The following is a 26,921-nucleotide window of genomic DNA, read 5'->3' as shown; positions in this document are numbered from 1 at the left end:
GTAAGTAGCATTTTCCGTTCGAGGCAAATTAGCTGCAGATCTCACACTTAGCAGAAACTATACAGCAGTATCACCCCCAGCAGTGGTCACCTGTAACGGTTGCAGTAGTTTGAAAGAGAGTGTTAAGAACAGCTTGGCCTACAGCAGCTTGCTGCTTGGCTTGTACGTCAACACAATAGTGTTTAGTGAAGATGTGTGTTGTAGACCATGTTACTGCTTTACAGATGTCTTCTAGGGGAATGTTCCATAGGAAAGCAATAGAGGCTCCTAGTTTGCGTGTAGAGTGCGCTTTAGGAGGAATTGTTAATGTGCGTTTCGCTTTTTGGTAGCATATTTGGATACATTTAATGATCCACTTTGCAGTCGCAGCTTTAGAGATGGGATTCCCCTTATGCGGTGGGGAGAAAGCTACAAACAATTATTTTGTTTTGTGAAAGGATTTGGTTCTGTCAATGTAATAAAGTAGGGCTCTTTTAACATCTAGGGTGTGTAGAGCTCTCTCTGCTACTGAGTCTGGGTTTTGAAAAAAACACCAGTAACTCTACTGATTGATTAAGATGAAATGGAGAGATGACTTTAAGAAGGAATTTTGGGTTTGTTCTGAGGACCACTTTGTTACGATGTAATTGTAAGAATGGTTCCTGTATGGTGAAAGCCTGGATCTTGCTTACTCTTCTAAAAGAGGTAATGACAACAAGGAAAGCTACTTTCCATGTGAGGAACTGTAGTTCGCATTTGTGTAAAGGTTTAAATGGGGATCCCATGAGCCTGGTGAGAACATTATTTAGGTTCCACACTGAAGAGGGTAGTAAGCTAGGAGGAATGATTCTTTTTAGGCCCTCCATAAAGGCTTTAATTGGAGGGACTCTAAATAGTGACAAGTGTTGTCTGTATTATTGTAAGTAAGCAGCAAGTGCTGCTAGATATAAACGTATGGATGAATATGCTAGATTACATCTCTGCAAGTGCAGTAGATAGCAAATGATATTTTGGATGGAAGCATCCAGTGGGTCAATATGATTATTGGTGCAGTAAATGGCAAATCTTTTCCATTTTGCAGCATAGCATCGTCTAGTAGTAGGTTGTCTGGCTTCTTTAATGATGTTCATACAGTCCGGTTGTAGGTTAAGGTAACCAAACTCTAGGACTTCAGGAGCCACATCGCTAGATTCAGCTGACCTGGATCTGGATGTCTGATCTCTCCATGGTTCTGCGTTAGCACGGATGGGGAAAAGCACAGTTTTTGGTGCGGAACTAGTGATAGTTCCAACAGCGTTGTAAACCACGGTTGGCGTGCCCATGTGGGAGCCACTAAGATTAGTTTGAGAGACTGTTGTCGGAGCTTACGTACCACTAGTGGAATCGGTGGGAGTGGCGGAAAAGAATACGCAAATCTGCCTGACCAGTTCATCCATATCACATTGCCCTTGGACATCGGGTGTGGAAACCTGGCGGCGAAGGTTGGGCATTTTGCGTTGTCGTTTGTGGCGAACAGATCTATGTCTGGTTGGCCCCATATGTGGAAAAATGGAAGAAGAACCTGGGGATGTAGTTCCCATTTGTGAATCTGTTGTCTCTGTCGACTTAACAGATCCGCAATCTGATTGTGAACACCTGGAAGGTGTTCGGCCAGTAGATATATATTTTGTGGGATGGTCCATTTCCAAATGTTCTGTGCGAGCTGGGACAGTTGCAGAGAATGTGTGCCTCCTTGTTTTTTTATGGTGAACAGACAAAATATCGACTCCAAAATATCGACTGGACATAATATCGAGTTTTAAATATAGACTGGACAAAATATCGACTGGACATAATATCGACTACAAAAATATCGTTTTTCAGGTAAGTGAAGTAATATCGACTGTATAAAATATAGATAGCATAAATATCGAATTTTTAATAATAAATAATATTTTATAGTGTCTATTTATGTAATAATATGTGTGAAAAGTGTGTATTAATGTTATAAAATATTTTATTAAATGGATTTTGTTTTTTTAATAATTGCGTTATGTAATTCTGTAGCGGGTTGTGGGTTTATAGGGGAATAGGGTGGGAAGTAATTTAATAATAATTAATTAATTAATATATGTTTGTAAATATTTATAATTAATAATTAATTGATAATTAATAATAATTAGTTAATTAATTAATATAATTTTGTACATATTTTGAATTAGTAATTAATTGGTAATTGATTAATTGTAATTAGTTAATTACATTAATTAGAGTACATTTAAATATATATAATTTTGTGTTATTGTTAAGTAATTAATTGGGAAAAAATAATATTAATTATTAAAATAATTACAGCTAATGTGCTAATATATTTACTTTATTGCTATTGTTAATTAATAATTATTTGGTAATTAAATAATATTGATAAATTTTGGGTAAAGGAGTATTTTTAGGGTTCAGGGTCAGTTTTCAGTTTTTTGGTAAAGGGGCATTTTTAGGGTTCAGGGTCAGTTTTCAGTTTTTGGGTAAAGGGGCAATTTTAGGGTTCAGGGTCAGTTTTCAGTTTTTGGGTAAAGGGGCATTTTTAGGGTTCAGGGTCAGTTTTCAGTTTTTGGGTAAAGGGGCATTTTTAGGGTTCAGGGTCAGTTTTCAGTTTTTGGGTGAAGGGGCATTTTTAGGGTTCAGGGTCAGTTTTCAGTTTTTTGGGTAAAGGGGCATTTTTAGGGTTCAAGTTCAGTTTTCAGTTTTTGGGTAAAGGGGCATTTTTAGGGTTCAGGGTCAGTTTTCTGTTTTTGGGTAAAGGGGCATTTTTAGGGTTCAGGGTCAGTTTTTAGTTTTTGGGTAAAGGGGTATTTTTAGGGTTCAGGGTCAGTTTTGGGTTTTTGGGTAAAGGGGTATATTTTAGGGTTCAGGGTCAATAAATAAGATTGTAAAAAAATATTTTTATTATTTTCATTTATTATTTAATTATTATAATTTAATTTAAGTATTTTTAAGTATATTTTAGTAATTAAAATTTAATATTAATTTAATTTAACACTGTTTTTAATAAAGTCGATATTTTTTACATCTATATTATTGTTAACGATATTTTGTACTCGATATTTTTGTACTTACCTGTTTGTAGATAGAAAGTCGATATTTTGTCTGTCGATATTTTGGCAACGATATTTTTGCAGGTCGATATTTTGGCAGTCTATATTATTTCAGTGATCCTTTTTTTATGTAGTACATGGCTGTCATGTTGTCCGTCCGGATCAAGACAGCTTTGTTTTGTACATGCACTTGGAAAGATTTTAGTGCTAGGAATTTTGCCAGTAGCTCTAGGTGATTGATGTGGAGCACTTTTTGTTGAGTGGTCCATCTGCCCTGAGTTGTATGTCCGAGGAGATGGGCTCCCCATCCTGTGAGTGATGCGTCTGTTGTGAGTACTATGTGTGGAACAGGTTTGAGGAACGGCTGCCCTTTGGACACGTTTTTTGTGTTCCACCACTGCAGAGAGCGATGTGTGCGGCTGTCCACCAACACCAGATCTATAAGTTGTCCTTTAGCCTGATTCCACTGATGTGCTAGACATTTCTGTAATGGACGCATTTGAAGTCTTGCTTACTGTACAATTAAAATGCAAGATGCCATCATGCCTATGAGCTGCATGAACACTCTGTCTGGGAGAGTGTTGGACTTGAAATTTTGTGACAAGGGCTTGTATGCTGGCTATCCTGGCTGGACTGGGATGTGTTAGAGCTGTGGAGGTGTTTATTGTGGCCCCCAGATATTGGTGTGTATGAGAGGGCTGGAGATGCGACTTGGCATAGTTGATCGTGAACCCCAAGTTGTGTAATATCTGAATGGTTTGATGAGTGTGTTGAACACACTGATTGAATGACTTGGCTTTTATTAGCCAGTCATCTAGATATGGGAAGCATGGATCTGTTGTCTTCTGAGATGTGCTGGTACTACTGCAAGGCACTTCGTGAACACTCTGGGTGCAGTTGTGACTCCGAATGGAAGGACTGTGAACCGATAGTGTTGTTCATTGTTAGAAATGGGATTTCTGGTTGGCTAAGGTTTGCGCCAAAGCCAGGCAGAAACCGCAACTCTAGTCAGGGCAAGGGAGTTACAAGCCAAAAATAACCCCTGCTCACCCCCTTGGTAGCTTGGCACGAGCAGTCAGGCTTATCCCGGAGGCGATGTCTAAAGTCTTTGTGCAAGACACACAGCAACAACATAGTAGGCACAGTACAAAATGAACTCCACATATAAAAATAGCCCTTGTATTATCATAAAACACATTAGATGTTAATCACACAATATACACTGCCATCTGGCACTGGGCAATATTTGCAGGGGATTATTTACACATGACAGGGCCACATGGGCCACTGCCCAAGTCATCACTTGGTAAAAAATAGTAAAAGTAAGAACATATCATAAACGTAGACGACAACCAGTAATTACTGGTAAGCACTACACTTCAGCATCATCCTCCAACATTAATCATATCATGCACAGTACCACATTAGGCGAGAAATATATTCTGCGCCAACCTCATTAGCCTAAACATAGTAGACTCTAATCTCCTAAACATAATTCACATTAGAAAATAAACTTACTAACATAAACCACAGTAGGGAATAAATCATACCTAAATCACAGTAGAAGATAAACATAAAACATAACACAGTAGGTAAAACCTTATAATCCTAAAATCACATCTAGAGCATAAATCAGGGTGCATGAAACATACTATATAAATTACATTTCCTAGCACCTATATAAATCACATAAGGGCCTGGCGCCCTACAAACCTAATAGTACCCCTGGCCAACTGGCAATCTCTAAAGGGCTCAAATGCCCTCTGTCCAAAAGTCAGGGCGCGCTGCCAATGCAGCAGGAGTCAGGGGTGCGCAATTGCGCAAACCTAAACGTTGCAGCTGGCACTAAGTGCTGCGCAGCTGTGAAGGAAAGTACTGGGGCAGAGGAGTGCATCTCACTCCCAGCGTAGAAGACATGTCCCCAAATAAAGAACAACCTAAACAGTGAAGCTTCCCACTACTTGCTGGCAGCTGGGAAAGTTAAAATGAGGCATGGGCTCTAAATGGCCCTTAAAACAAATGTGCCCCCTTCGTTGGAGCCACACGGGGCTCTGAAAACAAATAGCGAAACATTGGAGTCACATGGGGCTCTGGAAGTAAATAACGCACCTAGCATGGTGACCTTCAGGGGCCCCTAAACTATTGGGCCCTTGTTGGAGCGCGCAGGCTCCTAAAACTATTATGACCCCCAAGCGTTGCAGCTGACCCCTGCAAAGTGGGGCAGCTGGGGAACAATGGCCCATATGGGGCAGCACGGGCCCACGGGCCCCCCTCTGGGGCCCTTTAAAACAAATATGGCCTAGTTTGAGCGGCCCACTGCCAAAACAGGGCCGCTCAGGATTTGTGCCCCCAAAGCATTGGAGTGGACACGGGGCCCTCTGGCCCTTAACACCAATATGCCCAAGATGTGGCGGTGGCCCGCAACTGCGGCGCCACCGTGAAAACTAGCACTACACTGGGGCGGGCACCAACTACGTGCCTTAACGCCCCCCAAACATGGTAAAATTCAGCCCCACTCACCTGGCTGATTGGAGACTTCTGATATCCGGCACAGAGGAGCAGTCACCGACAATGTGCCTCGTGCCCCCTTTGCACCAGCTCCCCTTACCAGACTCCTCTGGTCTCCTCTCCGGCCTCTGGGACCGGCACCACTTCAGCATGGAGCCTGCGGGGCTCCCGACATCTCATCAGGCAGCTAGAGAGTGCGCTGGACTTCCTCCGCAAAACTGGAAGTCCCGCCTGCCACCAGGCACATTGTTGCCTGACTTCCGCTTCGGACGCTCGGGGCCGCAGCGGGGATCTCTTCCCTCCTGTCATAATGAGTGGCAGACTCTCTTTTCACGAAAAATATAAAGCGGGGTGGGCACCCGCTATTCTGTAATAAAAGCCAAGTCGTGGGGTGGGCACCCGCGCATTAATTAAATGAAAACGAAGACGCAGGGTGAGCACCTGCTCAATGAGATAAGAAGTAATCAGGCTGGGCACCCGCGCTGCAGGTGTCACAAGGAATACCTAATCTGGGGATTTCCTCTCTCTCTCTCTAGGTAGCGTGACGTTGCACAGCCCCCGCTCCTCTTCCTGTGGAAATTAAAATAAAGCACTCACCAGGCGATAGGATCAGGACAAGCTCCTTTAACGTTCTGGAAGCTGGGAAGAAAAAGGCAAAAGGGCTCTAAGAAGTCCTTGAGGTATTCAGGGGCAAAGCATGGCCCAAGGAGACAAGCCCTAATGGCAGCCCCTCCCCCCCACCCCCCGGGCCCCAGGAGCAGCACGCCCTGGCAGGAACAGCACGCCAGAAGACTGAAAAGACTGAATATTTACATGGGGTCACAGCCCCTATGTTTATACTACTAAATCCTTTGTGTAAAAAAGCAAGGCATGGGAGAACCATATACAACTGGTTTAGGGGAGCTTTGGAGCACTTTGTTTTGCTTAGCTCCTCTCTCCTTTGTCTGGTTGGGGCTCAGCGATCAGACTCACCACAGGGGGCGGAGCCGGCATTGTGGAGGGAAGGCACAGTCCTATTCAGGTCCCAGGTGCAACTCCTCTCTCCCATCTACATGCAGATCTCCCTATTCACCACTGGGCAGACTCATCCTGGCTCCTGGAGCCACCCACATCATCCAGCACCTGTCACTCACAAGCCAGACATGCAATTCACATCAGGCAGGCAGACACACAGTACACAGAAATGCCAACTTCTAAAAGTGGCATTTCTAAAATAACCACAATAAAGCTGCGCATACTATTGCGCAGCATTTATTCACACGAGTGCGCACATACTAATCTCTGCCCTGCACTCCCCTCATACCAGGAATTACCATGGACACCCATATCCCCCATGCATTCCCATGGGAGGGCAGGCCAGTCTCACCACACGCACTCAGAGAGTGCACGCACTTAACACTGGGCCACAGTGCTAAAGTGCGCAGAGGCCTAAAATTACTACCACCATGTCAGAGCTTAAGGCAAAAAGTTAAGGGTGAACCTGTCAAAAAGGGCCAAGTCCAGCATCCATCTACTACAATCCTTTGATACTTCCTATGAGAAGGATGTATGGCAATGTGGAAGTAGGCGTCCTTGAGATCTAGTGTGTCAAGGAAGTTGCCTTGTTGCAGCAGCGGGAGCACTTGTTGGAGAGTGATCATATCAAAATGATCTGAGTGTATATATAGGTTGAGGGGCCTGAGATTGAGTATTGGTCTTAGAGTCCCGTCTTTCTTGGGTATTAGGAAGTACAGCCAGTAAACCCCTGTTCCTTGATGTTGTAAAGGAACAGTCTCTATTTTGTGCTTTTGAAGCAGTGAGAGAACCTCTTGTTTTACGAGCGTAAGATGTTCTGTGGACATGGGACACTGCTTGGATGGTATGTGTGGGGGGGGGGGTAGCTGTAAGTTCTAGGCAGTAACCATACTGGATAATTTGTCTCACCCTCTTGTCTGTTGTGATGGAATCCCAGACAGGAAGGAACTGTGATAAGCTCCCCCCGACTGGAGTGTGATGGTCTAGGGGAAGCGGAGGGAAGTCACTGTTTAGTGGCAGGGAGGCACGAGTGTTATTACCTTGACCTCTTTCTTTATTGTTACTTCCTCTGTACCCGCCTCTAAAGTATCCTCTATTGGGGGATGCTTGTGTAGTGGCTTTAAATGAAGATGAGTTGTCTGCTCCCATGTTTTTGGAGGCCCCTTGTTAGAACCGGGACCCTGGCCGGCCAAGACTCGCGTCGAGGTCAGTCAGGGATCGCCAGTTCTAGGTGTCAGGGCAAGGGAGTCACACACCAAGGCAACCCCTACTCGCCCTCTAGGTAACGTGGCGCGAGCAGTCAAGGCTAAACTTGGAGGCGATGTAAGTTAAGTATTTGCGCATGCACCCCAGCAACAACACCCAAGGCCCACCACAAAGAAACACTCCACACAAGGTTATGTAAAAATAGCCTTTGTATTATAAAAATATACATCAGATAAAACACACATCTTATTACACTGTGCCAATCAGGCACGGGCGGAATTTACAAGGGATATTTGTACAGGACAGGGCCACTTGAACCACTGTCAAGGGTATCAACACTTTTAGCAGCAATACTTTCAGCCCTAAAGCAATACCTTCAGTAATAAAGCAATACTTTCAGTAATAGCACTTTAGCAATATACTCAGTAATAAGCATTACTTTCAGTAATAGCACTTCAGCAATATACTCAGTAATAAGCAATACTTTCAGTAATAGCACTTTAGCACACCATATAAAAGTAGAGTATGCCACCAGTAATCACTGGTAACAGGGCCTCACTAGCACCACCTGTACTAGGGAGAAAACAACCACCTACACGTCACACTACCTGTAGGGGTGTAAAAGCAACACACATGATGTCGTAACATTCAGAGGTGTAAAGGCACATGACGCATAAACAATACATTCAGAGGTGCAGAATCAGCAACACACATGATGTCGTAACATTCAGAGGTGTAAAGGCACATGACGCATCAACAATACATTCAGAGGTGCTAAAGCGAAACACATGATGAATAATCTACCCATTCAGAGGTGTAAGCAAAACACATGATGCCGTAACATTCAGAGGTGTAAAGGTCACTAACTATCTCCCCAAACTCACCAGTCACCACCTGTGACTTGTCCCGGTGTCCCAATGTCAGGGCCTAAACGTGGCAGTTGTCCACTAAGTGCTGGACAACTGGAGCAGGGAAAGTTAGCGCAAAGTTGGAGCCTCTCTGGGCTCAAAGAACCACCACTGTGGCACTGGTGAGCCTCTCTTAGGCTCTCTCACCAGTAAAGGGGGGGGGCTGCTGAGCCTCTCAGGGCTCCAGCAACGAACGGTGCAGCCTCGCTGGGCTGTGGGGTCCCTCTCTCTGGGGACCCAAAGCAATGATGTTGCCAAGAGCCACGCTGGGCTCTAATTCCACTGGTGCCCCCGGGGCACCTCGGGGCTCCACAGGAACGCGGAGGTGCTTCCTCTCGTTGGAGCCTCTCTGGCTCGGGTTGGAGTCCCCCTCTTGGGGACTCGGGTCACTCACAAATGCCCCCTAAGAGCCTTTCAGGCTCAACACAAAGTGCGCCGTGTCTAGAGCCTCTCCGGGCTCAACGAACACGTGGGGCGCCTTGGGAGTACTGGCACGTCGTTGGAGTCCCCCTCCTGGGGACTCGGGAATCACTTGAGGCCCCACGGGCCTCTCAGCCCAAGTGACTCGCTTCTGGAGGGGAGGGGCGGGCACTCACCGGTCTCTGGTGCTGCAGCTCTTCTCCCCGAGGCTGCTCCTCGGCTGGGTGCGGCGGGCGAGGCTTCTCCTCACAGGGGAACAGGACTCCTCTTCGGCCCTGCTCCTCTTCACTGGGGCCTCGCTGGAGGCAGGACAGCTGCTGCAGGCCTCTTCTCGTTCCCCCCGGGGCTCTCCCTTCCCATGGGAGCCCCGGCAGGCAGCTTCCGGCTTCCTCACTCTCCAGGCAGGTCCCGGGCCGGCAGCCAATCAGAGCGCGGCCCGGGGAACTCAGTCAGCTTCCTGGTGTCCCGCTCGTCCCGCCCCCGGCCTGCCTGACTTCCGGCCGGGCGGCGGCGGCGATCCTGACCACAATAAATACAGCAAGGTGCGGGGCAAGGCCGGGTGGGCACCGGCTGAAGCACACAGAGCGCTTCCAGGCGCTAAGGATGAGAGAGAAGCGCTCCCAGCGCTAAAACACAAATACAGCGCTCCCCAAGCGCTATAAGCAAAAGAAAGCGCTTAAGGCAATCAAAAAGCTCTCCCAAGCGCTAGAAGGAAAACGAAGCGCTCCCAAGCGCTAGGCAGGCGGTTTCAGCGCTCCCAGCGCTAGGGGCCAACAAGCCCAGCAAAAAGTCCTATCAAGGGGCAGGGGGGGCAAGGCTGGGCCAAGAGCCAGCACACTGGGTCTCCAGGCAGGGAGACTCCCCAAGTGGCGGTTCCTCCTGGCCCCAGCAGCAGCCACAGCCCCCTCTGGCAGGATTCAAAAGTAGAACAATTTCAGTGGGGACACAGCCCCTTCTTATACTGTAAATTCCTTTGTTACAATGTGCAGGGTGGGGGAAAACCAGTCGCAGCTGGTTCTGGAGTACTCTTGATGGCCCAACCACCCATTTCATTCACTGGGGAGGCTAGGGTCGTTAGACACACCACAGGGGGGCGGAGCCAGCATTGTGTGGGGAAAACCCAGCCCATCCAGGACACAGGTACACTCCTCCCCCACATCACTCATGCTAATCTCCCACTCACCACCGGGCAAACCCATCTAGACTTCCTGGAGCCTGGCATGCCAGCCAGCTCCAGCCAATCACGCTCCAGCACCCTCACAGCACATGCACACATATCTCAATGTCCAGAAGTAGCACTTCCCAACTAGACACAAACATGCCGCAGACACCATCTTGCAGCATTCACTCTCACGAGTTTATACATACTAAACTCGAGCCTGCACTCCCCACGCATCAGGAACTACCAGGGACACACACATTCCCCATGCATTCCTATGGGAGGGCAGGCCAGCCATACTACACGCACGCACTTTCACTCTGGGACTCAGGGGAAAGTGCGCAGGGACCCAAAAATCACTGACACAGGGTCACAAATAAGGCAAAAAGTCTAGGGGTGAACCTGCCCTGCGGGCCAAGTCCAACACCCCTCTAGAAGGAGTGACGAAAAGAGCCACATGTTTGTGGAGACTGTAAAGCTCCCATGGAATTAGCAGTCTCAGTCTCTTTTTTTCTTTTTTTCAAGTGCAGTGTCCATAGCCAGGCCAAAAAGTAGTTGTTGGTTGAACGGCTGGTTGAGGATAGTAGTCTGGACTTCCTGCTTAAAGCCTGAGATGAGCAGGCTGGCATCTCGCCTAAGGAGCACACTGGTATTGATGGATCTAGAGGCAGTGTCTGCCGCGTCAAGTGCGCATTTTATTGATGCGTTTGAAATTAGCTTGCCCTCTTGGATGAGATAATTTGCTTGTGTTTTATATTGATCAGGCGAATGTTGTAGTAGGGTTTCTAACTGGTCATAGTGAGCCCTATCATATCTTGCGAGCAGTGCCTGCGTGTTGGCTATGCGCCAGTGATTGGCTGCTTACGCAGCTACCCTTTTGCCAGAAGCTTTTAGCAATTTTTTTTTTTTTAACAAAATTTTTATTGTCATAGTTGCAGATGCAGCACAGGGCCCTGACTCCCAGGGGAGCCTGTCAAAATAAACATCACAATATCATTAGCATTTGACTTTTCCACTGTATAGACAAACACTACAAAGAAAACATGAATCACCCCCAACCCACCCAACTTTACCCCCACCCACTCCCCCCTCACAACCCCCCCTCTCCCCAACTCCCCCCTTGCCCCCCTCCCCCACCCCTCCCCCCGCAGTCGCACAGCTTTCAATAGGACCAGGGAAAAATAGCTAGGAAAAGAAAACCACACCGAACATGTATTACACCATACATATAATCGTACACATGTAGTCCATGCATCCCGTCCCCACCATACTCCAGACTCTCCTACACACCCCCCCTCACCCATCCTGAGTTAAATCACCCTGCTCTGCTGGAGGCTCCAACCACACCCCCCTGTAATCTGCCCAGCGTTTCCAAATTTTAAAATGCTTCCGAGGGCAACCCCTAGCTAAAAAGATTGGGCGCCCCAGGCCCATATAAAATTCTAGGCCCCTCTTCTAGACCGTCATCTTAGGGGCATGGGATCTTTTCACCCTTTGGCTATGTCTCTCTTAGCAGTGGTATGGCCTAGTAATATCAAGTGTCTCTTGTATATGTTTCCCCCTACCCCATCCATGACATGCAATAAGGCAAACTGTGGCATGTTCGGGAGCTCCCACCCCAACACCTCCGCTAAACAGGCCAAAACCCCTCTCCAGAAATGCGCTACAATCCCGCAACTCCATACAGTATGAAGGAATGTCCCCTCCTCACTCTGGCAGCGAAGACAAACCGGCGAGACAATCAGGCCCGCCCGAAACAGACAAACTCTTGTATAATAGACCCTATGCAGGTATTTGAACTGGACCAAGCGGAGGCGCATCGCAATAGCAGCACCCCTAGGTGAAGCCAGTGCCTCCCTGCAGTCCTCCTCCTCCATCTCCCCCACATCTCCCTCCCAGTGTTCCCTGAGTTTCTGAAGTGTAGGAGAACTATGAATGACCAGTGTTTGGTATATGCGCGAATCACATCCCCTAAGGTCGAGATACCCACCCTGCAAAACCTTGTAGGGAGACCAAAGCTGGGAAGCAGCCATTGTGCCATAAAGGCGTCTCTGCTGTCAGGACATTCCACCACCCCACACGGCGCAGGGCCTGATTCCAGATGAGAAATATCACCCGAGTAACTCTGGGCAGTGCACTACGCAGGGGCGCAGAGTAAAGGATAGTATGAAGCGTATTGGAACCCATCAAGAAGCGCTCCATGGCATAAGCCGGATCCGCACGGTCACCGTACCACCATTCATTCAACACCAATAAATGAGAGGCCTGATAGTAGGGGAGAACGTCCGACGTGACTAGCCCTGGTAACTGCTGCGCATGAAAGACCCCTTGACAGAGCCTATGCAACATTTTGCTGGATTCATCTCCCCACTGACAGATTCTACTACGTGTGGCAAGCCACATCTGATGAGCCTCGTCCATAAGTAACGCAGCATAAGACTGTTGCGCCAGCAGGAGTTGACTCACATCACAAGCCTCACCTGTCTGTCTACTACTGAACTCCAAGGCCCCCACCTCAGCCTCCGCATGCACCAATGCCTCTCGTTTGCGCTTCCGCGCCTCCACACACCAGGCGATATCCACTCCCCTCAGTGTAGGTTTCAGGGCTTCCCATAGCGTAGTGGCCCCCTCAACAGAGCCCACGTTAAATGTAAGGTAGGCGGACAGTGCCTCCCGCATATGTCGCCTATAGTCCTCCTGCTGAAATGCAACACCGACATGCGCCACCGAAACAGCTATCTCCCCCAACCTAGCTGCAGCTCCACTGACACCGGGGAATGATCGGAGAGACCCCGGGGATGGATCGTCGCCGACTCCAGGCAGCCCACCCTTGCCCTGGGAATGAAAATGTAGTCAAGTCTCGAGAAGGACCCATGCACCGCCGAAACGTATGTATATTCACGTGCAGCGCCGTGAGTATGCCTCCATGAATCAATCCAGTCCATACCAGCCACCAAACCCTGCAGCTTTGTGGGGCGGCCCACCGGCACCTCGCACCCCCGCCGGAACCTGTCCCTAGCAGCATCCATAACATCATTCCAGTCACCACCAATTGCCATCAGCACATCCGGGACATCAGCCCACACAGTGTATAGCTTCTCTATGAGGGACCATTGCAAAGGCGGCGGGGCATATACACAACCCAAGACTATGGGAGTCCCTCCCACCACCCCCTCTATCACTACATATCTCCCCTGCGTGTCCTGCCAGAGCTTCGTGTGGGTGTAAGGGACCCTACGATGAACCAGGATAGCAACGCCCCTGGACCCCCGCGCAAACCCAGCATGGTAAACCTGTTGGTAGCCAAATCTCTGCAGGCACAGTAACTTAGTGCCCAACATGTGTGTTTCCTGGAGCAGAAGGATGTCAGCCCCTAGACGCTTTGCCTGTCGTAACACAGCCCCACGCTTGCTTTTATCCAAAACACCCCGAACGTTCCAGCTAAGGACACGCAGGGTCCCCAGGGCCCCCCGGGGCGTATCAACGCAAGGCATCATCTGAGAGTCGCTTCAAGGAATACATGAACATGCGGACAAAAGGACAGAACAAAAAGTGAAATTCCGGGCCCCCCCCCCAAGCTGTGCAACCCCCCCATCCCCAACCAGACACCCCCCAACCAGAAACTCCCAACCCCCACCCCCACCCCCATACCTCAAAACTGTTGAAGTATCTGTCGCGGCTAGGTGGGTACCCCAGCCCCAACGCGGGTCTCGAGGTCCCCCACGCCAATTGATCTCCTCCCAACAAACTATACCTCCTAGACCTACCCCCTCACACCACCAAACCCTAAGAAAGGGGGGGGAATGAGAGCGTCCTACATCAGAAACCTTTCCCCACAGCCAACAACTCAAAGTCAGAGCCAAACCATGTCTGCAGAAGGGGCCTAAGCAGAGCAGCACAGAGCATATATAGCAAGCCAAGCCCAAAGTCACTGCTCAATGTTCGGATGCCGGGGGTCTTGGATCAACTGCCCCACCAGGGCCGGAGCACTGCCGCGATCTGGACCGCCAGTACCCTTCTCGGCGGGAGCCCCGAGCATTCCCAGATGGAGCTCCCCTAGCTGAGGAGTCAGCATGCAGTCCAGGCAGTGTATGTAGCCGCACCCGCACGGTCTTGTCAGTCCACTGAAAAACCTCCTCCGGTGTATCAAAGAAATGTGTGCCCGATTGGAACACCACTCTCAGTCGGGCCGGGAAGAGGAGAGCATAGGGGAGCTTAAGTTCACGAAGACGGGCCTTAGCTGCCTGGAAGGACTGGCGGTGCTGCTGAACTAGACGTGTGTAGTCCAGGAAAACCATAATGCGAGTGTTCTCAAAAAAGATCGGTTCCCGAAGCCTAGCCTGCTTCAAGATGACATTGCGGTCATGGTAGTTCAGCAGCTTCGCAATGACCGGTCGCGGGCGGGACCCCTCCGGTGGTTTCTGGATGAGAGCCCGGTGAGCCCACTCCACTACAAAGCAACGGGACAGAGCATCAGGGGGAAGCCAGCTCTCCAACCAGCGGTTCAAAAAGGCTTCCATGTCAGCCCTCCTGAAATCCAACAAAGCGCAGATTATTGCACCGCGCGCACCTTTCTGCATCCTCGACCCGCAGGGCCAACCCCTTCTGGACCCCCTCCATCTTGGCCACCTGCCGTTTCAGGGCAGCGACGTCGTCCTCAACTCCTGAGAGTCTCCCCTCCGCGATGCGGGAAACTGCATTACGCAGGTCTTGCCGCAGGAGCGACACATCAGCCCCCACTGCTCCGATCTCCGCCTGAAGCGTGTCCTGGGACTGCGTGATCGCCGCCATTAGGGTCGCATTGTCTGGCCCGGGTTCCTGCCGTCCCCCAGGTGCCCCAGCTCCCCCACCAGGCGCAGTGTATTTGTCATTTGGCCCATGGTGCGCCGCGCCACCCTTCCCTCTCGTCATGGCCGCCGGTCTCAGGCCGGCACTCCACTAGGCACTGTTCCAATTGACATTCACGTGGAGAGGGGGCACCCACTCGAACGCCACCACCACCACCAGTGGCCACGCAGCAGGTGCAACTGAGAGTCTAGCTGAGCCGGGGAAGGGCCCACCACAGCCAGGCACCAACGCACCCCCCACCAGGGAATGGAAGGCCTCCCAGGGACGGCCCCAGGTATCTTCAGGAGAGTCAATGGGCCCCAGCCGGCTTTCCCACGCCGATCCTGGCTCCGCTGCTAATCCACCAAAAGGCCCCAGGGATCCGCCGCATAACATGTCCGTGGTCTCCTCAAGGCGGCGGTGCTCCCAGCGCGACCGCCGCGGAGGCCGAAGATCAGGGCAGGCCGCTCCGCCACACCGCTTCACCCGGCGCACCGGTGCCACAATCCACCAAATGGCCCCAGGGACTCGTTGTGCCCTGTGTCCGTGGTCTCCGCCAGGCGGCGGCGCTCTCAGCGCGACCGCCGCAGGGGCCGATGATCAGAGCAGGCCGCTCCGCAACACCGCCTCACCAGGCGCACCAGTGCCGCAGCTCTCGGCTCCCGGCTCCCGGCCCTCCACTGGGCCTGTCCCCCACGCTGCCCACTCCCGACAGGAGCAAGTGAGCCGGGGGGTCCCAACACGCACTGCAAGCGAAGCGGGGGCCTCCGCTCACTGGACGCGCCGCAGCCAAAATAGTCTGGGCCCCGGAAGGTGCCCCGAGGCCAGGTCCGTCCCCTCACCAGGCTGGGCAGCCACAATAATCCAGGCCCTGGCGTCACCAGCCGCGCCTAGGCTCCTCCGCACCCGGGTCACAGGCTCCAGGAAACAAGTACAGGGCACCGAAAAACACCACCGTAGCCCCGGGCCGGGAAACATCAAGGGTCAGGCAACACTTCGAGCAACAAATGGTTGTGGGGACCAGGATAATCGGCGGGCCGGACGGAGCTCGTCTAGAGCGCGTCCGCCATGCTGGCTCTCCAAGCCACGCCTACCGGCTTCTAGCAATTTTGATTCTTTATCAGGGGGTGGCGCTTCCCCGGAGGTTTGGGAATTGGCACGATTTCTCGCGTTGGAAACTACTAGAGAATCCAAAGGCAACTGTCCCTTAATGTAAGCAGGATCTGCAGGGGCAGGTCTATATTTTTTTTTCTATTCTAGGGTTAAGAATCCTGGCACGTCCGGGATCTTTAAACACTTCTGGGGCATGTTTAATGACTCCCTTAATCATTGGAAATATTTGCACTGTCTTTTGGGACTGTTCAAATGTATCCAACAGAAAATCCTCTTCTGCTGCATCTGAGTGCATCGTGACGCCATGATAGATGGCAGTTCTATTAATCAACTGTCCAAAACCAATATTATCGTCTGGGGTAGATGGTTTTGAGGGGTATGTGTGTGGGCTTGGGGCGTCTGGTATATCTGTTGGGATAGGGTACTCCCAATCATGTGGGTCGGTTGGATACGTGAAAGGGTCATTTGGGTCACCACCCACCCCTAGGTCCTCATCATCCTCATCATCTGGGGGTGTATGAGGTAGAGAGGTCTCAGTTTGAGGTGGTGTAATAGATTTAGGGAGAGGAAGTGTGTTAGAAGGAAGTATGGGAGAAGAAGGATGCATAGGTGATGTGGCTGAGTCCTTTTTCTTTACAGGCACTGGAGGAGCAGGCACTGGAGGAGCCTGTGCTGTGTCTAACTTCCTCTTCCTCTGTGGCACAGTGGTGACAAGTCTTGTTTCTGGATCAATATAAATCTTTTTCTGTTTAGGATCAACAGGATCCGGCTGAAAAAGTTCCTCTTCCTCAGGAACTGCTTTCGGTGCCGATTATTTTAGTTTCAGAGCGGGGTTGGTGTTGACTTTTATTGTCTTTTGCCATAGAAGGCGTGGTAGAGTCCTAAGGCTTACTTTTGGCTCGAAGGCTCTTGGTTTCGAAGCCGAAACAGGATTTTTAGGCTTGGAAACGTTTGAAGCCGGATTATCCACGGGCCTTGAGGTTTTCGGGCCGATTTTGTCTTTGAAGGGGGAAGGCGTCTGAACCGATTTCAGAGCAGAGAGTTCTTTTGGTTTTGGTGCCAAAGGTGCAGGTGGGATTGGTACATGCGGTTGGCTCGGTCACTAGCTACCAGAAGGCTTTTCTTTTCTCCTAGGAGCCGGGCCCGGAGGCGGGGCTTCTGAAGTGTGTTTTTGGTCACGACTGGGGCCAGCAGGCGAAGTCTTGACCATTGCCTTTGGTTTTGGTGGTAGGGTTGGCGTAGGAGCAGTATTACTCACTCGTTGACCAAGAGTGATGGGGTCATCTGAGTCTTCTGCCTCTGATACGATTTGGAGATATTCGGAATCTTCTTCTGGGACATCTGGGCCTTCGTCGAAGATGTCCACTGGTTCCGAAGCTGATCTCTGCAAGATGTGTCACCGAGCCCTTCGATCTCGAATGGTCTTCTTCCATCGAAAGGATGTGCAGGCTGGACAGCTGGACTCGTCGTGTTCAGGTGATAGGCACAGGTTGCAGACCTTGTGCCTATCACCTGCGGGAATTTTGCTCCACACTGGGGCATTTCTTGAATGGCGTCCTTTCCATGAGCCGAAGGGCTCACGGCGTGGATAGGCCTAACAGCCCGCGTCAACGACCGGAATCGAGCTGATGAAAGTTGCGTCAAAGCTGATGATGTTCAAAGTCAATCGAAAGAGTTTATGAAAGTTTTTCGCATTGAAGTAGTTTGAAATCGAGATTTCGAACCAGAGTACAAAGGTTGCATCTGATTTCAATGGCAGAAAAAAAACAATCTAAGGATGGAGTCGATGCCCATGCTCACTATCGTCCAAGGGAGGAGTCGCCTATCTCGTGACTACAAAGACTTCTTCCAAGACAACAACAACGTGCAAGCATCCAAGCCCAACACCAGATGGTGATATAATGCTAAGTGCGAGATCTGCAGCTCATATGCCTTGACCACATAATTTTACCAAGGCCATTAGATACATTTGCTATGGTAGCTTCATCTGAAAAGGACCAAGAAAATCAATGCTCAACCTCTACTAAACATCACTAGGACATACTGCATCTCCCATGGGAGGTATTCTCATTACAAACCCTAATTATTCGCTCTGTATGTAGGAAGGTAGATACCTGACTATGGTTACCCCCAACTTTTTTGCCTGGTGTTTTGCTGGTTTTCCCGACTTAGTTGACCTGTGGCCCTGCCAATCAGGACCCCAGGCCCACTGCTCTCTCTCTAAAATGGATTCCATGTACCTTAGGTACATTTCCAATTGGGACAATCAGAGGGACTCAGCCTCCAGCTTTAGGTAGCCAGAGGTTGACCCTGAGAGCTCATAGCAACTCAGTACTGGAAAGAAAGGCACATATGGTGGATGGTGATTGGAGGAAGTTGAGCCCAACAGTAGTGGAGTCTCACTTCAGTGCTCCATTCCCACACCAGCCTTTTCCTTTGCCAAAGCACCCCACAGGTAGTGATTCCCTATGGTGGAGACCCTCAGATACCCTTAGGGTGAGGGATTGCTTAGTGGACCATGATACAGGGGGTAACCATGCCAGTGCATGTACCACCTCATATGGCCACTCAGGCAATATAGGCTTACCTGGACAAGGATAGCCTTATCTCCTTTCGTTTGGGGGGGGGGGGGGGGTTGTGTAGGAAGGTAGATACCTGACTATGGTTACCCCCAACTTTTTTGCCTGGTGTTTTGCTGGTTTTCCGACTTAGTTGACTGGGGCCCTGCCAATCAGGACCCCAGGCCCACTGCTCTCTCTCTAAAATGGATTCCATGTACCTTAGGTACATTTCCAATTGGGACGGGACCACTTTATCAGACCCTGTAACTCAGGGCATAGGTGTACCCAGGGCCTACCAGGGGCTGAAGCATGTATTATGCCACCCCTGGATGGCCATCTAAAATCTGACACAACTGGCTGCACGACAGCTGGGGCAAGGTGGTGTAATCACCCCTTGCTGTAGATATAGTATACCTATATCTAACCCTAAAATTGACACATAGATTCCTATAAGTCACTCCTATGGCAGGCCTTAACAATCCTGAAGGCAGAGTGCTTGGAATCATGTGAGATGGTGCTCTGGCATGAGCTGAGCCCGTTTGCAGCTTGCGGAACCAAGTCCTAATAGCTGTTACATAATATTGCATACCATATACTCTTAAGTGCATTATAATCCTCGCGGTTATATGCCAACTCTGGTATTGCTTTATCAAACCATGTCGAGTAAGGTGTCATACGAATTGGAATACTAACCCCTCGCCAATTCTGGCGACGGGGTTAGCATTCCACCCTTCTAGAGGGACACGACATGTATGTAACCCTGAACCCCGGTTAAAGTTAACTCGAGCCTCAGCATCACAAAATGGATGCTGCTACCACAGACACAAGTCTGACCCCCTACAGCTGGGAGTCCTTCCAGCGAGGGGAGCTTGGACAAAGGGTTTCCTGTCAGGGGCGGTGCTAGCACCATCCCAGACAGGGTTTTGTGTATCCTGGGTAGGCAGGGCTTTACAGGAAGGTGACTGCAGAGTGGCACCCCGGTGCTCACTACGCATAGGCCGGCCAGAACCAGTTCCAGGGGCACACCAGCCCCTGGCCTGGGGAAAGTCCGGCATGGGAAAGGGGTGTAACCACCCCCCTCCTAGTCCCACCCATAGGCAGGACCTAGTCACCGGGTCAGCCCCTTTTCCTAGTATAAAGTTAGGAGCGGGCCCCCTTCCAAATTAGATCACCTTTGGAATCAAGACACGACCTTCTACGAAAGGACTTCAAGATTTCTTCTTCAAGATTCTCCCTTGTGACTAAGGAGTAGTCACCCTGCATCCGCAGGCACCATCTTGCGAACACTGCGGTCTGCTGTAAGTCCTTCCTCCGGAATCCGACTGCCCAGCTCGACGAGAACCGGCTTCCCTGGCACCTCTGACCTCTACCCACCTCTACAGCTAAGCTGAGAACCGTGGGTGCGACGAGACCTCGAGGGACCGGCCATCTTCAAGACTGCACGACTTCTTTCCAGCACGACCGCCGAGGGATCCTCTGGTGAGTGCTTTGGGTTCCGAGAAGCCCCGACCCTGAGCAGCTCCAGCCCAGAAGCTCATCCCCCCAGCATCTCCACGATCTGCTTGGGGCCCTTCTGCTTTTTGCTGCTCACCGCGTTGTTTGGCTACTAGCCCGCTGGCTTGTGGCCTTCTTAACGACGCCCGACGACATCACTGCTGCTGGTCTGGTTGCTCCAGACTGGCCCTTGCTCCCTTCCAAAAGAGGAGCACCCCGGACCCTCCTGTTCCACTCCAGACGCCATTTTGAGTCCACCGCGTGGGCTTGAATTTGCCAAGGCTTTGTTGCCCAATCCTGGGTCCAGCAACGCCGACAGCTTCATCCATCGTGGGACAGCTCGCACCTCCATCCTGGTCGCCGACAACGCCTCCTGGTCCGTGAGATCTGCAGAGCACAACGTCGCCCACTCACCTAGTCGAGGTGACTACCATCCGGTGCCCTCCTGGTGCCACCTGACTACTGGCTAGTAGTCACGAACTTGGTCCCCTCTGCTTTCAGGTGTCATCCATCTTCTATCCAGGCTTGGATCACTCGAACTATCTTCACTGGTCGCCTGCCAGCAACTTCTTTCTTCAGGCTCCTGGTCCGTCTACGAGGATTCCCGACGTCTTTTGAGACATATGCAGCTGCAGCCCCTGGGCTAGGTAACTTCGGCATTTCGGTGCCCCAGCATAGCCTCACTATCCAAGGGTCAGAATCCACTTTCGTTTTCCTCCTACCAGGTCGGGTTCGCCCAAGAACACTAACTTTGTCTTTACTAGCTACCATAGACTTTGTCCCGCATCCTGCGTGAGAGTGCACACTCTGCACCCGAGTCCCCTAGGCCTCCTATTAGTAATCTGAAGGTTCAGTAGTCAAGTCCTAGCGATTCCAAAGCCTATTAGTACAGTACTTACCTGCTAGTAATTTCGCATTCCACTTTTGTAGTATATGGTTTTCCGTGCCCCTCGGGCATTTGTGTAAATTGTGCGAACTCAAGTATTTTCATAAGAGTTTTGTTGTGTGCTTAGTACCCTGTCCTCATAAAGAGTACAGGGCTGCGGATGCGTTAGCGGATGCGCCGGACGCCCGCCGGAGTCACGCCAGAGTCCAGCCCGTCTGCGCCCGTCCGCGCTGAGGACGCGCTGGACGGCTGGCCCCTGGACTCTGGTAAAATGTTCTCTCTCCCATGCAGCTACTCTTTCAGCCAAATGCTGGCCCTAAAACCTCGTAAAAAACGCTGCTCACATTCCTATGAACCGGATGACTTTTTGTTCCCATTACGATGTGGCTGTTATTCCACGTCTAGGCCTCTTAACTCCGCCTCCATCCATCCTCTCTTTGAACACCCCGTCATATCCAGTCCTAACACAGTAGGAATAGAGGGCATCTTGGTTAATGCCCGCTCCCTTGTCAAGAACAAGGTTATGTTCAAGGAGATGGTACTGGATAGAACGCCCACTCTAGTGTTTGTGACCGAAACATGGGCTAAGGATTCATCCGACCCTGATCTAATCGAGGCGGTCCCTGAAGGGTACTGCCTGGCCAGACTCGATAGACAGGGACGAGTGGGAGGGGGGATAGCGATCCTTCACAAAGATCACCTACAATGCCATATCGTTCCCATACCCGATTTTCCTGACAGTTTTCAAGCACTTTATTTTTCAATAAAGGAAGCGCAACGCCCCTTCTTCAACGGTATCTTAGTTTATCGACCTCCCGGCTCGAGAACCCACTTTACGCACAACCTCCTCCAGTCCCTTGAACCCTATTTTGGCCGAGATAACTTTTCCATCTTGGGTGATTTTAACTACCACCTAGAACGGCTTGACCTTTCTGATACCTCCTGTCTCACTGAGGCCCTGGAGTCATGTGGGCTCACGCAACGTGTTACCGGAGCCACACACCGTGCAGGACACACTTTGGATGGTATCTTTTCCAATGACCCCCGTCTGACTACTAAGGACCCGATTCATCTATCCTGGTCTGACCATCTGGCGGTCCCTTTTGTTTTGAAACATCATAGGATGGATTCCAGTAAAAAAGGGAACCACCTAATGGAGACTGCCAGAAACTTCAGGAATATCAACAGTGATTCTTTCAGGCCCTGGGCTGCAAGCCTTGCTATCACAGGCCTAGATGACGTTCAGACTGCAGTAGCTCACTTCGAACAGGTCACCACCGAGGCCTTGAATAAACTGGCCCCAGTACAACCTCGGCGACGAGCCAGAAAGAGACCATCTGCCCCCTGGTTCTCCGACTCCCTTAGGCTCCTTAGGCAAGAAGTGAGGAGAAAGGAGAGGCTTTGGCATGCTAGTTGGGACCTCAAGAACAAGGAAGCTCATAAACTCCTTGTTAAAAAATATAAAGCTGAAATTGTGCAGGCTAAACAAGAATATTTTGTTACCGTGACCACCTCGCTCTCCTCCCCGAAGGAGCTCTTTAAAACTGTTGATTCCTTGGTGAAACTGCAAGCCCCTGACCCTGTTATTCCTTCGCAGGATCTATGTGATAAGATTGCCTCCTTCTTCCACACTAAAATCCAGGATATCCACCTGGCCCTCGAGGAACAAAGAGCTGATCTCAGTGCATCTACACCCGGGGTAGAGATGAGTCTAACTACCACAGAAATCTCCCCTTTAAGCACCCTGGACTCTTTTCCCCCGCTGGTCTTGCAAGATCTTGAGCTACTGCTATCTAAGACCAAGTCTGGTTCTCCCCTGGATACCTGCCCACTGAAAGTCATCAAGCAGTGTAGGGATACCCTTCTACCTCCGCTGCTAGAGGTAATGAATCTAGCCATTAGAGACGGTATCTTCCCTATAGAATGGAAGAAGGCGGTAGTAAAACCTCTGTTGAAAAAGGCCTCCCTGGATCCGGGGGTCTTAAAGAACTTCCGGCCTATCTCTCTGCTCCCTGCCCCAGCGAAGATGCTTGAGGCACATCTTAACAAGCATCTCGCTGCTTTTGTGGAAAGCTCGGGATGCCTAGACCCCTCCCAACATGGATTTAGGAGAGAATTCAGCACCGAGTCAGCCCTCACCATTGTGCTCGATAAGATCCGTACGACAGTAGATGAGGGCCAGACCTCTCTCCTGGTCCTGCTTGATCTAACTACGGCTTTCGATACCCTCTCCCCCTCAGTCCTTACATCTCGGCTGAGGGAGGTGGGGGTGAAGAACGCAGCTCTGGATCTTTTGACCTCCTTCCTCACGGGGAGGGAACAAAGAGTCAAGCTGGGGGAGTTCCTATCTCCATCCCGACCAGTGCTATGTGGGGTCCCTCAAGGGTCAGCACTTAGCCCGACCCTTTTTAATATCTATGTTACCCCACTAGCCAAATTAATAAGATCGTTCGGGATGGAGGTAGTCTCTTACGCAGACGACACTCAAATCCTCGTCTCTCTTCCCCACTCAGATGAACTAATCGCCTCCAAGTTTAGATCTTGTATGGAGGCGGTTGGTCATTGGATGATTCAGAACTCTCTAAAACTGAATGGGGAGAAGACTGAGGTGATGGTGTTCGGGGGGAAAGAAAACATCTGGTCAGCCAACTGGTGGCCTGACTCACTAGGAACATGCCCTTCCCCTACAACATCTGCCAAGAACCTCGGGGTGCTGATAGACCCTGCCCTTGACTTAGGCAGCCAGGTGAGCAGAACCGTCTCCACCTGCTGGGGTTTGATTCACACCCTACGAAGGGTCAGGAAATATCTCTCCTTGCAGGCAAGAAAACAAATTGCTGTTGCACTCATCGGCTCGCGTTTGGACTACTGTAATGCACTGTATGCTGGGCTTAACAAAGGCCAGCTGCAGCGCTTACAGGTAGTCCAAAACGCCATAGCCAGATTTGTCCTGGATATTCCCAGACGCTCTTCGGCCACTGCAGCCAGGAAAACGCTGCATTGGCTGCCGGTAGAACACCGAATCCGGTTCAAAGTTCTATGCATGACCTACAGAGCCATTGCCAAAAACAGCGACACAGGAATTGGGTCCATCATTTCCCACTATATCCCCGGAAGGAATTTGCGTTCCTCTGGGAAATTGCGTTTGACAGCCCCCCGCGTACGAAGAGCCAAATGGGGTGGCAGAGCCTTTTCCACTCTTGCTCCTAAGTGGTGGAATGACCTGCCCCTGGACCTGAGATCTCTCCCGTCTTTACAGCACTTCCGCACTGCTCTAAAAACTCTTCTCTTTCGGCAAGCATATATGTAAGGTTTCCTGTCTTCCTCTTTGATCATTCTCTGATCATTTTTTAGGCGCCTTGATACCTGCGGGTTATTGTTTTGCGCATTATAAATCGCCATTCATTCATTCATTCATTCATTCAGGGCTGTTGTGATTCTAATAAATACACTGTTTATTTTCATAACACTTGTGTGGTGTCCTTTCACTTGGTGTTCAAGGGGTATATGTGATGGTATAACAGCTGGCTTAACACGCCCTCTAGAGTTTAGCCCGAAGACTGCTCGTATCCACGCTACTAGGATAGCTGGTCTATAAGGTTGACTTACAACCAATCATCAATAAGGGTTGTTGGACTGATACATAGTGATCACTAGAATAGTGAGCACTGCATATCAGGCCACCTTCTCACACTGTACACTGTACTTCTTCTTTTAATCATTTACTCAACATCTCTATCCATAACGGGCCACAAAACTTTTTTCACAAACTCCTATTGCTAGCCGTCTTTCCCAGATGCCCTTCCTGAGATTAATCTACCAATCTCTTCCGTTCTTGCAGGGAGGAATTAGCTTGTTGTTGCAAAGTAACAAACCCTTTCCCAAAGAGAGCTCACTCTGAACTTTACTCTACATTTGAAAGTGAATGGACAGCAAAGCTTCATGTAGCCAACCTTTCAACATGGTAAATTCACAATCTTTGTACAACTCTTCTCTCCACTCATTCTCACTTACATGCCTAATAGACATCCAGGGCACACTCACCAGAAAACATTCATCGTCCTCATGGGAACACAAAGAACCAGCATTACTAGGAAGGCCAGAAAAATAGTCTGCTTTCATGTTCCTACCGCCAGGTAGATGTTCTACTTGAAATTGATGTTCCAAAAGTTCCAAACTTAATCACACCAATCTCCCAGTAGCCTTAGCCAACAGTGACAGAGTTTTTTTCAGGAATGTAGGAGATCAAACCTGGGGCATGCAGCAAAAAGGAGTTGATCAAATCAAAAGCAGGTTGGTGCTCCTTGTCCCAGCACAAAGTTAACACTTTTTTAAAGTAACCTTCCAATCCATTGGGGCAGAATTCCTGCAGGTTCTCAATACAATTATGAAGCACCACACGCATGGGCATTCTGGTCATCACCAGTGTTACAGCGAAGAATAAAGATGCTGGCACTGGAGTCCTCAAGAGGGAAGTTTTATTCAAAAGAATAATGGCAGCGTCAAAAAACATTATCCGACCAAAACACTGTCCACCCAACTGTCCACCCAAACTCGGTCATTCCAGAAGTCCACATACCACACACAATAAGAACTCTGGAATGCTCATGACATAAAGTAAACCCCATCAAAACAAGGTCCAGTATGAACCACAGAAACCACAGGTACTGACTGGTTTGTCTCTCGGGTGTGTGCCCAGAGAAAGGGTTCTAACCTTAGAAAAACCCAAATCCACCGGTTTTTGAGGTCTCCCTTAGGATCAAATTTGGCATTTCTTAATTTTTTTGTAACCTATATTTGCTCTGTAGCCAGTTAAAAAAACAGAAAGGTAGATGTCCCATTTCATAATATACTTTCCCCCAGGGTTGTTCATTAAATATATTAGCGATACCTGGCCATATTAACGACAGGGCGCACTGCCCTGGAGCATCAAGGCACATCTGGGGACTCTGGGGGCAGACAGACTCAGTGCGCTAGATTAGAGTTAATGCTCTTCCCCCCACCACAGTCATGAATTCATACCTTCCCGGTGGAGGTATAGGAGTGAAAGGTGGACTGGCTGTTTGAAGTCATCAGACCGCCTTTCACTGTGCAGGTGGCAGCTGGCCTGCATTTGAAAGGGAGGCCCGGATCCCCTGCAGAGCGGTGCAGTGAACGAATGCGTCCACCTGCAAAGAGATGTTTGTAGAGTCCATGGTACTCCTTCCACCCCTTCCAAGGGGTGTCCCAGGAGGCATGCACTGACTCCCTGTAACGCACAGTCTGTGTGCCTTCTGATGGCCTCTATGCTAGTGTCTATAACACAGCCCAGGTGCAGGGGTGAATGCCCCTCATTTGCATGGAGTCAGACCTCAGTGCAAATGAGGAACTTCCCATTTGAGTTTGAATCAGTGCTGCACGTGCACCAGTGGAATCTGTATCACAGAGAGGACTACACAAGTGATGGCGGCCTCTTTTATAACACCAGAGTGCCACAGTGAGTGGAAAAGCAAGATCAAACACTTGTGCACCCTGAGCACTTTCAATAACACAGCCCCTGATGCCCTTCCAGCCTCTCCTACCTTCAGCAGCTGCCTCAACCCTTTCCCAGTCCCTTCCAGGATTTCAGATGTCCTCTGCCCTCTGGTGTTTCTCAGGTATTCCCTTCCCCTGCCCTTCCCACATATTTATAAACATCTGGTATCCCAGATTCCCACGTCCATATGGGTTCTCAATCCCTGTCCATTGCCACACATACTGCAGACAGAGTTCTTGGCATTGACTCGGTCACAG

General features: G+C 49.9%; 1 protein-coding gene across 1 annotated transcript in view; it reads left to right on the top strand.

Annotated features, from left to right (window-relative positions):
* Positions 1-26,921, top strand: part of LOC147663027 (C-type lectin domain family 2 member B-like) — a 105,320-nt gene that overhangs the window by 13,661 nt on the left and 64,738 nt on the right. The gene's annotated exons all lie outside the window — the stretch shown is intronic.

This window comes from Lissotriton vulgaris, unplaced genomic scaffold, assembly GCF_964263255.1.
Source record: "Lissotriton vulgaris unplaced genomic scaffold, aLisVul1.2 SCAFFOLD_2054, whole genome shotgun sequence".
NCBI lineage: Eukaryota > Metazoa > Chordata > Amphibia > Caudata > Salamandridae > Lissotriton > Lissotriton vulgaris.
The sequence above is the reverse complement of the archived record's forward strand: the minus strand, read 5'-3'. Positions and strand labels throughout refer to the sequence as shown.